Source organism: Limulus polyphemus, unplaced genomic scaffold (assembly GCF_000517525.1).
Source record: "Limulus polyphemus unplaced genomic scaffold, Limulus_polyphemus-2.1.2 Scaffold972, whole genome shotgun sequence".
Classification (NCBI taxonomy): domain Eukaryota; kingdom Metazoa; phylum Arthropoda; class Merostomata; order Xiphosura; family Limulidae; genus Limulus; species Limulus polyphemus.
Genome location: NW_013666582.1, coordinates 4,529 through 17,957, shown reverse-complemented (window position 1 = coordinate 17,957; position 13,429 = coordinate 4,529). Strand labels below are relative to the sequence as shown.

General features: G+C 34.5%; 1 protein-coding gene across 2 annotated transcripts in view; it reads right to left on the bottom strand.

Moving 5' to 3' along the window:
- Nucleotides 1-13,429, bottom strand: part of LOC106461494 — a 77,974-nt gene that overhangs the window by 61,557 nt on the left and 2,988 nt on the right. The window contains exon 1 of one of the 2 annotated variants that reach the window (XM_022388468.1): nt 11,412-11,523. The exons of the other annotated variant lie outside the window; for it this stretch is intronic. The gene's annotated coding sequence lies outside the window, so the exon portion shown is untranslated. Of the gene's footprint in view, nt 1-11,411; nt 11,524-13,429 lie in introns of those variants that run through there. 2 annotated transcript variants of the gene reach the window in all.

The following is a 13,429-nucleotide window of genomic DNA, read 5'->3' as shown; positions in this document are numbered from 1 at the left end:
TGTATTCACTACATATCTGTTTGTTATATCACCACAAACTGACAGATAATTAACGAAGACATCATTTGTTCCTGTCATGGGACCAGACGAGTGATATAACAAACAGATATGTAGTGAATACACTCTAGGTGCTACTTTTTTTGTCGATGTCATATGTTGATTTATCCCTAGATGTTACTTTCTGCAGCACGATGCAGTCAGGGAAGCTATTTATTGTTGCATGGGATAGTTGTATTATATTCTACTTTGTTTTGTGTATATGGGACTGGTCTACGGCTGTTACGTGGACCAGAGGTACTTCCAGATACTTACGATTTAATTTTCTGATCCAACTAGTCCAGCATCTGGAGAATATTGGATGTGAGAGCAGATTTGGCGTTTTCAATCAGATTCACTTCTGACAATGGAGACCAAAATGCACAAGTGGAATTTTTATCCACGTTATATTTATTATATTTAATGTACTTAGTTTACTGATCGTGTGTGAATCTTCCTTCTTGGTTAACACTTAGCAACAGTCTCCAGTTTACATTGAAATAAAGTTCCTGTTTTTATTCTACTTTATTTAGACACAGTTTCTTTTCACTTGCACATTTATATATGTCAATCCAACATATATTATTTTTACCTTTAAACACCAGTTCTCCATTAGTTCGTTTAGCCATTCTTCGGCTACCTGCTTCTCCCAAACATAAGATGTTTATTTTCATTTCAACTTCACAGCTGTCTCCTGTCTGTTTCGTTTTCCCACCTATGAAACATCACTACTACACCTGTCCTTCCACAAAGCAGGGTCACGAATTGCTTGTTATTGTCAACACCAGGTGACTGTGTGCTTGGTTTATCTCCTGGAGTACCGCAGGTGAAATAATTCTATAAATAATTTGTGCGCAGATTCTAGCCATACTGCTGGAAGATTTATTATATACTGTGTGTTTATGTAAGTATAGTAAGTTGTAAATGGTGCGGAATATGCAATACTTTTTTAAAAGACAATAGAGTTCTGACTTCTAGTTCAAGATATGACAAAGTTAAATCTTATATACACGTACAGGTACGTGTGTGCATGTGCTGATCTATCGTCTCTTCGAAAATCACACTAGAATAACAAAAACCAAGACGACATTAAAGATACTTTCGAATCTCCAGATCTGGTTGTTAACATCTGGTTGTTAAATGAAGTTGTGGTTCCTAATATGAGATGATACAACAACTGCCTTACCATTAATTCTTTGCAGTTGATAATATAAACCAGGTTGAGCTACTGAACTGCTGTAACCTACGTAGCAATTGTTTATTAAACTAAATATCATTACTTCTGTAAACGTCAGTTACTTAACTCTACTTTCTAATCCTATTAGGTATGTTTTTAAAACCATAAATCATATTCAACGTTAAACTGGTACACAATTAAAAACATTTTATTTAGGCCTATCTATGGCCTTCAAGAAATTGACGACACTACATGTTTCGACGTTACTATAGCATCCTCAGATTTAGTGGTTCGCGATAGTTTAGGAAGGCAGGTAGCTGGTCCCTGGTATTGAAAAGGTTTTCAAACACTGAACAAGAGGAAAGGCAGCTTGTTAACACAACCACTGATCTGTATATGTGGATAGCAGGCGCTGTACTGAAACTAGGCGTCCGCCATCTTACCACACCCAATTAGTGGCACGCCACATGATTAGGTAGTGTTGTACGAATGCTTTATATTGGATTTTTTTATTATCAATCATAGAAAAAGATTGGTGATTATATATTGTAATTCTATTGACTACTTCTCACGTATAAAGAGTGGTTTCACGAACACATGCGAAAGGAATATCTGACATTAGTTCAAGTCGTTGACAAAAACAAAAAAGTGTGCAATTTGGATTAAAAAGAAAACTTCCGTTAGATTATATTATAAGGTATATTAGATGCTGATTGTAAATCAGAAATATCGAGATAATAACGATATGCCAAAGAAAACGGTGGGGGAATTTATTTTACTTTTTGTAGAATATAGGAGAACGACCTCCATTCTTATAATACAAAATAAATATTTGTTCATCAGTTGTTACCAATTCTGTTGATGTTGAATGAAGGAATTGTTCATATAGACAAATGCAGAGTGATACCAGTACATGAAAGAACAGTGGATTACCTAACTGATTAAATTGAAATTTATTAGCAAGATATGATGACTGTTATGGAAACGTAAGTAACACTAACGATTTGTTTGTTTGTTTGTAATTAAGCACAAAGCTACACAATGGATTATTTGTGCTCTGCCAACCACGGGTATCGAAACCCGGTTTCTAGCGTTGTAAGTCTGCAGGCATACCACTGTGCCAGTGGGGAGGGGGTAACACTAACTAATAACTTTTTTATTATTTTTTCACATATTCATGAAAATTAATAATCATTAAACAGCATAAGATCATGCTTCGATGAGGCTTTGTTTGTCACACGTGTACTAGAGAAAGTACTCGTTCTTTGTACATTAAAGTCGATAAAATTCATTTAACTGATACGTAATGAACTACAAAAGAATACTTACAGAGGAAGGTCTTGCCACGTCTTATGGTTGATATGTTACTACATCCAAAGACCGAACAGCGACGCATCTTGATAGAATTTCTACAGAATAATAGTCATATAATAACATAATGGGATTGGCTTTGTGTGGGTGGGGTAAAATGGCCGTGGGCAGTCTTCCGTTGACTTCACCCCTTGCCATGGCCTGCAAGTGGAGTGCGCTAATCATGTATACAAATAAGTGAACACCACGTACTGCCTACTCTTGGGCTACTTTAATCAACAAGTAGGATTGACCATCACATTATAACATCCCCACGGTAGAAAGGGCTAGCATGTTCGGTGATGGGATTCGAACTTGCCACTCGCAGGTTACGAGTTGAGCGCCCTAACCACCAAGCCTGAAAAGAGCTATTTTATAAAGACAATGTATTAAAATGTGAATTAAATTATTTTTGAACTCTTAGGGTTAGGAAAGTATCAAAGTGAAAATATAAACCGGTAAATGTTGATTTATTATAACATCTACTTTCAAACAATTTCACTAAATGAACTACTTTAGTATCCAAAAATGTTAGAGTGGATGCAATTGGTTTTTCAACGGTAAAATGAATACTATCATGCTGATTATTTAAATGGTTGTTGAATTCATACACGTTACACTTAATTTTTTAAAATAACAAAGGGCATGCACAAAATACCACATATAATCAGTCAGTTATTCTTCAACGTGACTTACAAGATTGTAACCTTTACGTACTGCTCAAGATTCCATTATTTTGAGAAATACATCAAATGAACAAATGCTAAGAACCAGAGAAATACTGTGCATTCATGATGTTAGTCCAGAATCTAGTAATAACAGTTGAATTTCCTCTCGTCAGTAGTTAAAGCTTGGGATCTCTGACGTGGCTGTTTGGCACATGTGTCGCATAAAGTGTTGTGCTGGTTGAAAACACCAATTAGATTACACTAGGTAGCAGAAGTATAAATAGTATAAATGAAAGCAATCGGCACTTTTAAAATTGCAACTGCCAGCATGTTGTTATACTGGAAATAACTACAGAACATTTGTAGGAATTGTCAAATTATCAAGTCAACCCGGAGTGCATAATTTAAAATTCAACATAATTTCTGTTTTCTATATAAATAAATGTCAATAAGGTTGCGCATCTTTTCCTTATACGCTTCCACATCTCTTGATCAATCAGCACCAAACTTGACACAGTGATACAGGATGAAGGTCAAGGGGGGGTGTACCCCCATCTAATATCGGAAAAACTACCAATGTTGTATATCCCTCAGCATTAGAATGAACTCTGTAACCATTATTGTTAGAATTCTTGAAAACAGTATGTCTTTCCTATCGGTATTGGTATCTTGATGTATATTTATTGCATTTGTAATGTTTATTATGTTATGAAAAAAAAGTAGAAGCACAATTGCGCAAATGTGCTTTTCCTAATAATGAAACAATAAACAAAACTCCCAGCATACACTTCTATAAAATGTTGATATTAAGAATGATTTAAACACCTACGTATTGCATCCTACTGTAATTTATATGAAATTTGTTTGTGTGTTTGTTTGTTCTCTAACTCCTCCAAGGCTTTTGCAATTGGACCTGTCAAGTATGGTTTAATGAACTAGGAATAATTCAGGATGTGTGAAGAGCAAGATATTTTTCTTTTAAAATATACAGAGCTCATAGCTTTAGTGCTGGCTTAATATAGATCATTCAGTGGGGTGGTCTTTCATTACACGTGGGCCCCCCAGTGGCACAGCGGTATATCTGCGGACTTACAACACTAGAATCCGGGTTTCGATACTCGTGGTGGGCAGAGCACAGATAGCCCATTGTGTAGCCTTGTGCTTAATTACAAACAAACAAACAAACATTACACGTGGTATACATACAGTCTATGTACTTTCAATCACTACTGGCACATTTAGGACAAAAACAGGAACACTAGTTACATTTATAACTGGAAAAACATTATTAATTCTACAGATGCATTTCTTTTGAAATCCCATCAATAATTTAAAAAAATTTCTTTTTCACACATCGTTTTTACATACTTTCAAGATATTAAGTGAGATGCTTTTAAGTCACATGTTAATTAGGATTTTTTTTTATAAAAAACTAAAGTATAAAACAAAATATTATTTAAATAATTAAGCCCAGTGGACACGAGTAATTTTTTTCTTTATGAATTTTTAATCTCTATAGAAAATAATAATAATAAAAAAACTCGACCTCTAACAACCACTTAGCATAGTATATGAAATGACGCTCTGAGAGGTTCGCGTCTAGGTTATTCTCGTGATAATAATTATTATTATGTCTTTCTTTCATTGAATTTCCTGTTTCACTGAGGAGGTCGTAATTAACAACGTTTGGAAAATACAGATATAGAAAAACTTTGATATTGCCCTTAGAGAAATTCATGTCGCGTACTTGAAGATAAGGAGACGCCGGCTAGGACGTTTAGTAAACGTCTGCCTTGCTATATATATATTTCTTACAGCATCAGAGTTTTTAAGGAGTGAGTGAGTGAAGTGATGTCAGCCATTCAAGGTCGAAAGTGAGAGTGACGTCATTCAGGTAACTTAAAAGCTATCGTCTATCCTATAGAGCGTTTCTCATATTCTGGAACCTCGAAAGTTAGTCTTACCACTATAGTACGTTTCACACACTCAGGTATATTCAAAGTTGTTCTTATTACCTATAGTACGTTTCACATGCTCAGCTATTTTGAAAGTCGATATTAGTACATATGATACGCTTTATATATTGGTAGGTGGATATTTCATATTAATACGTATAGTACGTTTCACATATTCGAGTAACTAGAAAGTTGATCTCACATTTTCTATGGACCGTTTATTATAAGTCATTACTCTCCTTTACGATTGTTTGGAACAAAATTCTTCTATGGGACTAAAATTCAGTACAATGGAAAGAACCGTACTGAATTATCTGTTGATAATAACTTTTAGCTATTACTAAAGTTAACTCCATTATATGAAGCGGAAGTTTATATGGAAAAATATCCCACATAAATATAATATCTATTAACAAGTAAAAGTTGAGTTACTTTATTTGAATAGAACCGTATATTTATCAAAAAGAATAAGAGTTTAGAATGAGAAATCGAATCTTGTGAATTGATTTAGTTACACCTTTAAGCGAATGTGGTTATGTTTTAATCCGACACAAAAATTGATGATTGGTATCGAACGTTTCTCCCAATTTACACGAGCCTTCTTCTCGGTTGATATTTAGCTTTTAAATGTTTGTATAGGACAAAAATACACTGTAAGAGCACTTGTGTGCGTTTTTCTGCAATCGTTTGAATCAAAATAGAAGAAACCAAAGGAAGATGCCACCTGTTTCATTAAATTAACACACGACATCGAATTTCGATAATACGCTTTTTAGTTCATTTTTTCTCATTGATCTTTTAACTTCTAGTTCTAAAACTTTGGCAATTTCGAGCAATTCATTTTTGTTATATTTTTCTAGTTGTTTAAGGGAGGGTGATACAAGAAAATCTTGATAATCAGACATGATCAAATCTTGTTGGCACTAATAAATATAAATTCAGTTGTGATTTAAATTATAATTTAGATCGAATTTTGTCTGATTCAAATCTCGGACACGAACCCCCAATTTATTATATTACGTATTAGAATTTCAAATGGCTTGAAATTGAGTTAACTGATAATTTAAATTAAGTAGTTAAGTTGTACTTTGGATTTATTATTTAAATAAATGCCAATATATAGTCAGTTTATAATATTTGCCAACTAGATTGATACACAGTTTTCTTTTTAACACAAATACGTTTTAATATACACAGAACAATACAATTTACAATAACAGTTATTACACACACAATGATTTGTGAACAAAAGTTTCACAAACTTACAAGCAATATAAAGTCTTCCTTTTAATCTGGAACTTCTTCGATATCTTATCAAGGGTTCACGATGAGCGAGTTAATTACGAGTTGACGTAGGTAGAATTCGCTTAACGCTTTGTCCTTCGTTATTTACCAGCCACACACGCTAAGTTTTCCACGGTGAATTTGAATAATGTTTTCGTAAAAATACTAATGTCTGATGAGAATCCACTGAAGTTAAATGATTTCTACTGTTCGAACTTTGTAAATGCTCCTGGTTAAATATCTTAAGTTTTCCGATTGAAGAGTGTTATAAAAATCACAACTATAGCTTCCGAAGTTTTATATCACACTGATTATAGCGAACTAATAATAGTCTCTCTTTTGGCGCGTCGCGTTGGTTATATTTATAGCGGTGTGGAGGCTCTCTTGAAATTTCAGTTTTACTTAACAATACTGAACTACACTTAAACGTTTACGTATATACATATATTATTGATTCTTACTCTTGAGAATCTTCTACAACTTTGGAGAATAGGTAGGAATACATATTGCACACTATAAGCTACGCATGTTTTGAAATATAAACTTAGTCTAAACAAACGTTGATATTAAAATAAATATATATAATAACAAATTCATTACATAATCTATATATTTAGTGAAATTAATCCAGCGACGTTTAACACTAAATGACAAGTATTTGTGCACGCATGCGCAGGCGCTCGCACACACACATACATATCCACGGTTAGGGGGGATACAGATTCCTCATTCTTATACACTGCTGTCAATAGATAAAGGATCGCATCACGCAGAAGTTAATTTGTTTATCCGATATTACCAAACTAGTATTTTACTCGATAAATGTTTTGAATGTGTTTTCACTTCTTAATCTGACTTCTCTGAACAAATTCGTTTTTTCTGCACATAAATAAAATAGGTGTCACGTCCTTGCGTCTTACCTATAAACATCGGTTTACCTGTGCCCACTTCTAAAATGCACTTCAGCTTAACGAAATAGGTCAACCATGTTTTTTAAGTCGTCTACACACACAAATGGGTATAAAGGAAAAAATCCACTAGAAATTACTCGAGGCCATTTGTGAATTTACGTGACGTTTGGCAAGAAAGAATAGCTCGAGTGTCATATTAAATTTTCTGAAAACTCAGTTTCGCTCTACCACGGTTTTCAAAGATCTTCATCAAATTTGTACAGAGTTCTTCTTCCATGTATATAAAAAATGAAAGTACTGAAAACATACGAAACACGCTATACAAAAACAAAGGGTTCCCTTGAAATTTCTACTATCAACGATATTATTTGTTTACTCCTACGAAATGTAAGTTTCGAATGGAGAAATTATGCATCAATATTATACAACAGCTGAGTCAGAGGTCAGTTGATGGGCAGATAGCTCAGAAATGAAGAGGCAAAGAAACAATTGTTCGTAGTATTTATGGGTTGAGGTGTGTGGCCTTATCCTGTGATTGTATCAATGAGGTCATCTTCAAGGTCATGTTCTTGGGATATTCGAGTAATTTCTACGAAAGGGGACCGAAGGCCGCCTCGAGGGGTCATGTTTTAACAATTTAGTGTGTTGTCTGCCAATCAGTCAGTAGACACTAAAACGACGTCAAGTGAGGGACACTTGACGTCGTGACATCAGCAAAATGTGCGCATGCCATGAATCACGAGAAGAATTATGCACTCTGTAGGACACAACACAGTATGACATATGAACTTGAAAAGCAAGAAATAAAAATATTTGTTACTCTTAATTTTGGTTTTATTTACTCTTGTAACAGAACACTTTCCGGGACCCTGCGCAAGTACATCTAGTATACATTATACACCTAAATTTTCCGAGGTACAAACGCTACAAGTGAAACAATTACCAAATTCACTCTTCGAGTACATTTGTTACAAGGTATATGGAGTTCTGTCACAGAAGATCGAAATAAAACCATAGCGAAGGTTCGAACAGAAACCTAGGTTTGTAGTTGAAGGTCAGAAGCTTTTGCTTAAGCAGGTTATTACACTTTCGAAGAGTCCAAAATGTTAAAAAGTATTAAATTGAATGCCCTCTACATATGGTAGAGCATAAATAGTGAATATCCCCTACATATGGTAGAAAATTAGCTGTGAATGTCCCCTACATATGGTAGAAAATAAACTGAATGTCACCCTACATAAGGTAGAACATAAGCTGTCCCCAAATAATCTAAATAATGACATATTATTCAGTTGTAGAACAGTTCAGTATGGTCCTATTATACTAATGCTACCAAAATGTTCTAACTGGTGTCAAATTGTACGACTAACGGCTTACAAGTGAACGTCATTTTTCACATCAGATGAAAAGAACTGTGTGTCTGCGGCTGCGTACTACAGGCTCATTTTCGCGTGTTGGAATCCCTGTCCCCGAACATCTTCGCCCCCTTTCAGTCGTGATAGTGGTGTTGACTAGCTGCCTTCCCTCTAGTCTGTCACTTCTGGCGCAGATAGCTCTCGAGTAAATTTGTGCGAAATACAGAACAAATCACAAAATCAAGTTCATTTAGACATAGTCGTCACGTGAGCAACCGTACTGGCATCTGCCACACTTGGGCAGCACATTAAACACAGCTATTAACTATCTGCCATAATTTCGTAATACTGTCAGGATGTTCACCTCATCTCTATGTCCACAACTGTTGAAATGTTTGAAGAGTGATTTTGGCCATTTTGTTTTAAAAATGTTTCATGCCTTCAGTCGAAAATTTTGACATATGATGTATAACAATAAAAGTTTCGTAGAACAAAACCTTGAACCTGACATTTAATAACCCCTGTAACATTCTACAGGGTAGCCTCATTTTCTCGTATCTCTCCATTTGGGAATGATTTACCTGTCAAAAGACTTCAGAATCAACTGGTAGATACATCTAAGTGCATATGTGTTCTTGTGTATATTATATAAATGAACTCATTTAAAGAAGAATGACAATAAATAAATGTGAAACTATAATATAAAAAAAAACAGGTTTTGCTGACCAATTTTCCAGACTGAACCACTCATACAATGGTAATTTTTATTAAAATACTACAAAAGGAAATGGGAGTAATTCCAAAACATTGGTTTTCTGGGATAATGTGGTATTAGACGATGAAGTAATAACAACAGTGGAAATCCCAGTTAGTAGCGACGATAGTGCCCCAGTAACTGAGGGTAATGTGTCAAGTGCCCCGCTGACGTCACAAGCTGATATAGTGACCCATGACTAACCTTAGATCATGCGGTCCTATATCAACTCAACCGGAAGTGACCCCTAAAACTAGGAGGAGATGAGTAAGGTTCAATCCTCAAGTATTTGTACACAAACCTAACAGTGACGTAAAAGTACTTAATACTGTCTCTAACAAGGACAGTGTAATAGAAACGTTTAATAACATGATAAACTACTTACGAAGTTGTAATTAAGTTAAGTAGGATAAGTTGTATATGTATATGACTAATGCATGTTATATTCTCCTGGAAACACACTAACTTGTGCAGTAAGCTTGGAATAAACCGTACAGGTTCTTTATTTTGCTTATATAAATACAATACTGATAATTTATTGTTTCGTTACTACAATCTTTGGAGTCGCACAAGGCATATCAAAGTGGGAAAATCTACCCCGAATAGTTGAACACTTACACAATAACTTAGAAGATAAGAACACTAGATTACTGGTTCGCCAGTGCTTGTGAATTATAGCAAAGTTAATTCAAATAAGGTAAATAAGCAGTATTCTAAATAAAAAATACTGTTATTAATCCTTACCGTAAAATCCGACTTAAGTAAAAGTAATAAGAATTATACTTCATAACATAAAAGTCATTGTTCATACAATTGGTGATATAAATATCGTATCCTAGTTGGCCTGATGAGCCCTAGTATTATGCGAAAGGCCTCGTCGGCACTGAAGATAGCAAATGCAGTGTGGTTGAAATGTTATAAAATATATAACCGTTAATATAATCTAGGAAAACAAATATCTGTTCATCAGGTTGCACTCAGCTGAGCCTTTTTTTTTTTCTCACGGTCATCTCAACGTACTTTTATCTAGGGTACGGTCATTCGATCGGTTAAAAATTTGTCCCTGAAATATGTTCTTTACAACCACCATAAAGTTTTGTAAACAACGTTTCCAATATGAATTCGATGGCCCTTAGTTATTAAAATTAATGTAAAGGTTACACTTGGGAAGACTGTGATGCGCCAGTTTGTCTAGAAAGGTACAAGAAAAATGAAAAGTTATGTGTAGTTGCTGTTGACTTTTATAAAATATAATCTTACCATTCTCTGCAAATTTCCGTTATTCGTATTTTGGACAGTTCATTTAAATTACGGAAAACTGGACTTTTATTAAATAAAACAATAACACAAAAGCAGTATTCAGTTTATATGAGAAATATGAACCCATATATTACTATTGGAATAGTATATTCCTATCACTGTAACTGCAATTCGCCACGACACGCATATCTCAGTAAGAGTAAGACTAAGATACTATACTTTTCAGTTCTGCACCATTCAATGTCAGAAATATTAAGCAAGGATTTTTTTAAAACAGTTTTATTAACGTTATTAATTATCAAATTTAAAGAAACCCTTAGGTACAGCATGTAAACCGTATTAGCGCCAATAACTTCAAATATGTACAATAAAACTTCAGAGATGATATTCCATTTATGCAACACGGTACTAAAAGAAAGGCTATCCCACCGCCAGTGACCTCTCGATGGCCTTGAAGTACGGTAGAACGAGGTTTTCGTTACCCCCCACGTATTGAAATCACAGATACATGCTTAGAATGAAAGTACCGTCGCCTCAGCTATTTAATTAACAACACTTAAATAAATAGTTAATATGAGGGCTTCGTAGTTGTTGTTCTTTACATTAACATCTAAAATATTAAAATTATATAAACTTTAGTAAACGTATATTCACCACTTACCCCAAAAAACAACCTGATCTTCACCACGAACCGCTGCTACAACTCAAATGAAACGAAAAGCAGCACAGATTACACAAAGCGAATATCCTCTGGAGTCCGCCAGAGGGCACAGTCACCACTCAACGAGTTTATTACCTTCCGATAAGCAAAAAAAAAGAAAAAAAGGGAAAGCTTAACACGTATAGTTTGATTAAAAAAACTTGGTAGTGAGCGTTCGTTGAACACTTTCAAAGTATTCTAGTGCAAATATATATTTTTCCTAAGGTCCTACAATGTTTTCAAAATCAATAAATACTTTATAAAAATATAATGATTATTTAATTATTCGATATTTATACACGAAATTTTAAGTAATACACGAATGACAAAAGTCACCCCTTATTAAAAATCTCAAAATACTATCTTGCTTTCAATTTTCATTAAACGTGACTTTTTCTTTCATTTAAGAGGATTTTTTTTTCTAATTTGCTGTAAAATATTTGTTGTTTGTATGTGAACCAGGGTTCGAATTCTAATCCATAAATATGATGAAATAATGATAAATGATATTGGTACTCTCATATATATAAATCGATTGTAAACTTAATAACTTCGTTGATCAGTCGCTAATTAGGTCCAATTAAAAATTCACCAATAACTGTACATGAAACAAAGTAAACTAGAAACCAACTTGACCAATGATTGATGAAGATATTTAGTACATGGAGAATCAATACGACTGTAGCTGTACACACGTGTTTCCATTAGGGTTAAGTCAGTTAGTGAAATCTCACTCTCGAAACGATCCCCCATGCGCATTGTTTGTTAACAAGGGAGACGAAATTGATATTTATTTTAACAATGAAACGTCGTTCTCCTGAATTCTAGCACTGATGGGAACGAATACCCAAGACTGTTTAATAATAATTATTAATTTGTCACTTGACACAGGCCTCTTATAACCCTGATTGTTACAAAGGACATGATGCCATTCAACTAAGTAAACGTTGTCAAAACCTTAGTAGCAACTGCTATAAGTTTGATCTTGTTAAAATAGTTAATATTTACCGTGTCTCGCCGGTACCCAACGTTGATTTTGAAGTTTCTTTACCAATGCGAATACAGAAGGCTTGACATACGTAGGTGCTATAATACTTATTATGTTGGTTGTTATGAATTTCGCGCAAACCTACACGAGGGCCATCTGCGCTATCCGTCCCTCATTTAGCTGGGAAAGACTAGAGGGAAGGCTGCTAGTCATCACCAACCACCGCCAATTCTTGGGCTACTCTTTTACCAACGAATAGTGGGATTGACCGTGACTTTATAACGCCCCCCACGGCTGAAATAGCGGGCATGCTTGGTAGGACGGGGATTCGAACCCGCGACCCTCAGATTGGGAAGAAAAAGAAAAGAAAAGTAACATTAATACTTTCTAATGAATATTTTCTTTAATGCAACACCCATCTCTGACATTTCGTCAATTTCTGTCCTTTTGTTCAACTTCAGGCAGAAAAATATTGAAATACAGCTCTCAGTTAGAAAGTATTTAAATGAGCCTTATTCATGGATAAATGTTTTATAAAGAAAGAAAAAACGGTTTTTTTCTTCTTCTAATAAAATATTTGCTAACATGGTGCAATATTAATACAGGCAGTCCACAAATGTCAACATATGTTTATAAACATACGCAAAAACAATATATCCCACTTTCTTACAACATATATTTCAAATTTACAAAATTCTAGAATTTTTCCGGACTTCTATTCTGAAAACACCAAATCCGAACTAGTCGATGATGATTTGTTGCCTGAGGAAGTATTAGAAGAATAGTCTAGTGTCCCTACTAGCCAATCGGGGTTAAGTGATAAAGATAAATTAGAGATCTAGCTCAAACTCAAACAAATCGAGCTTGGACAAGCTCGTATCAAAGCCGAAAAAGAGAAAGAACAAGCTGGTATTGAAGCTGAAAGAGAAAATAAACTTCTCGAGGCCGAAAAAAAGCTCGCATTGAAGCCGAAAAAGAAACTAGGCTGAAA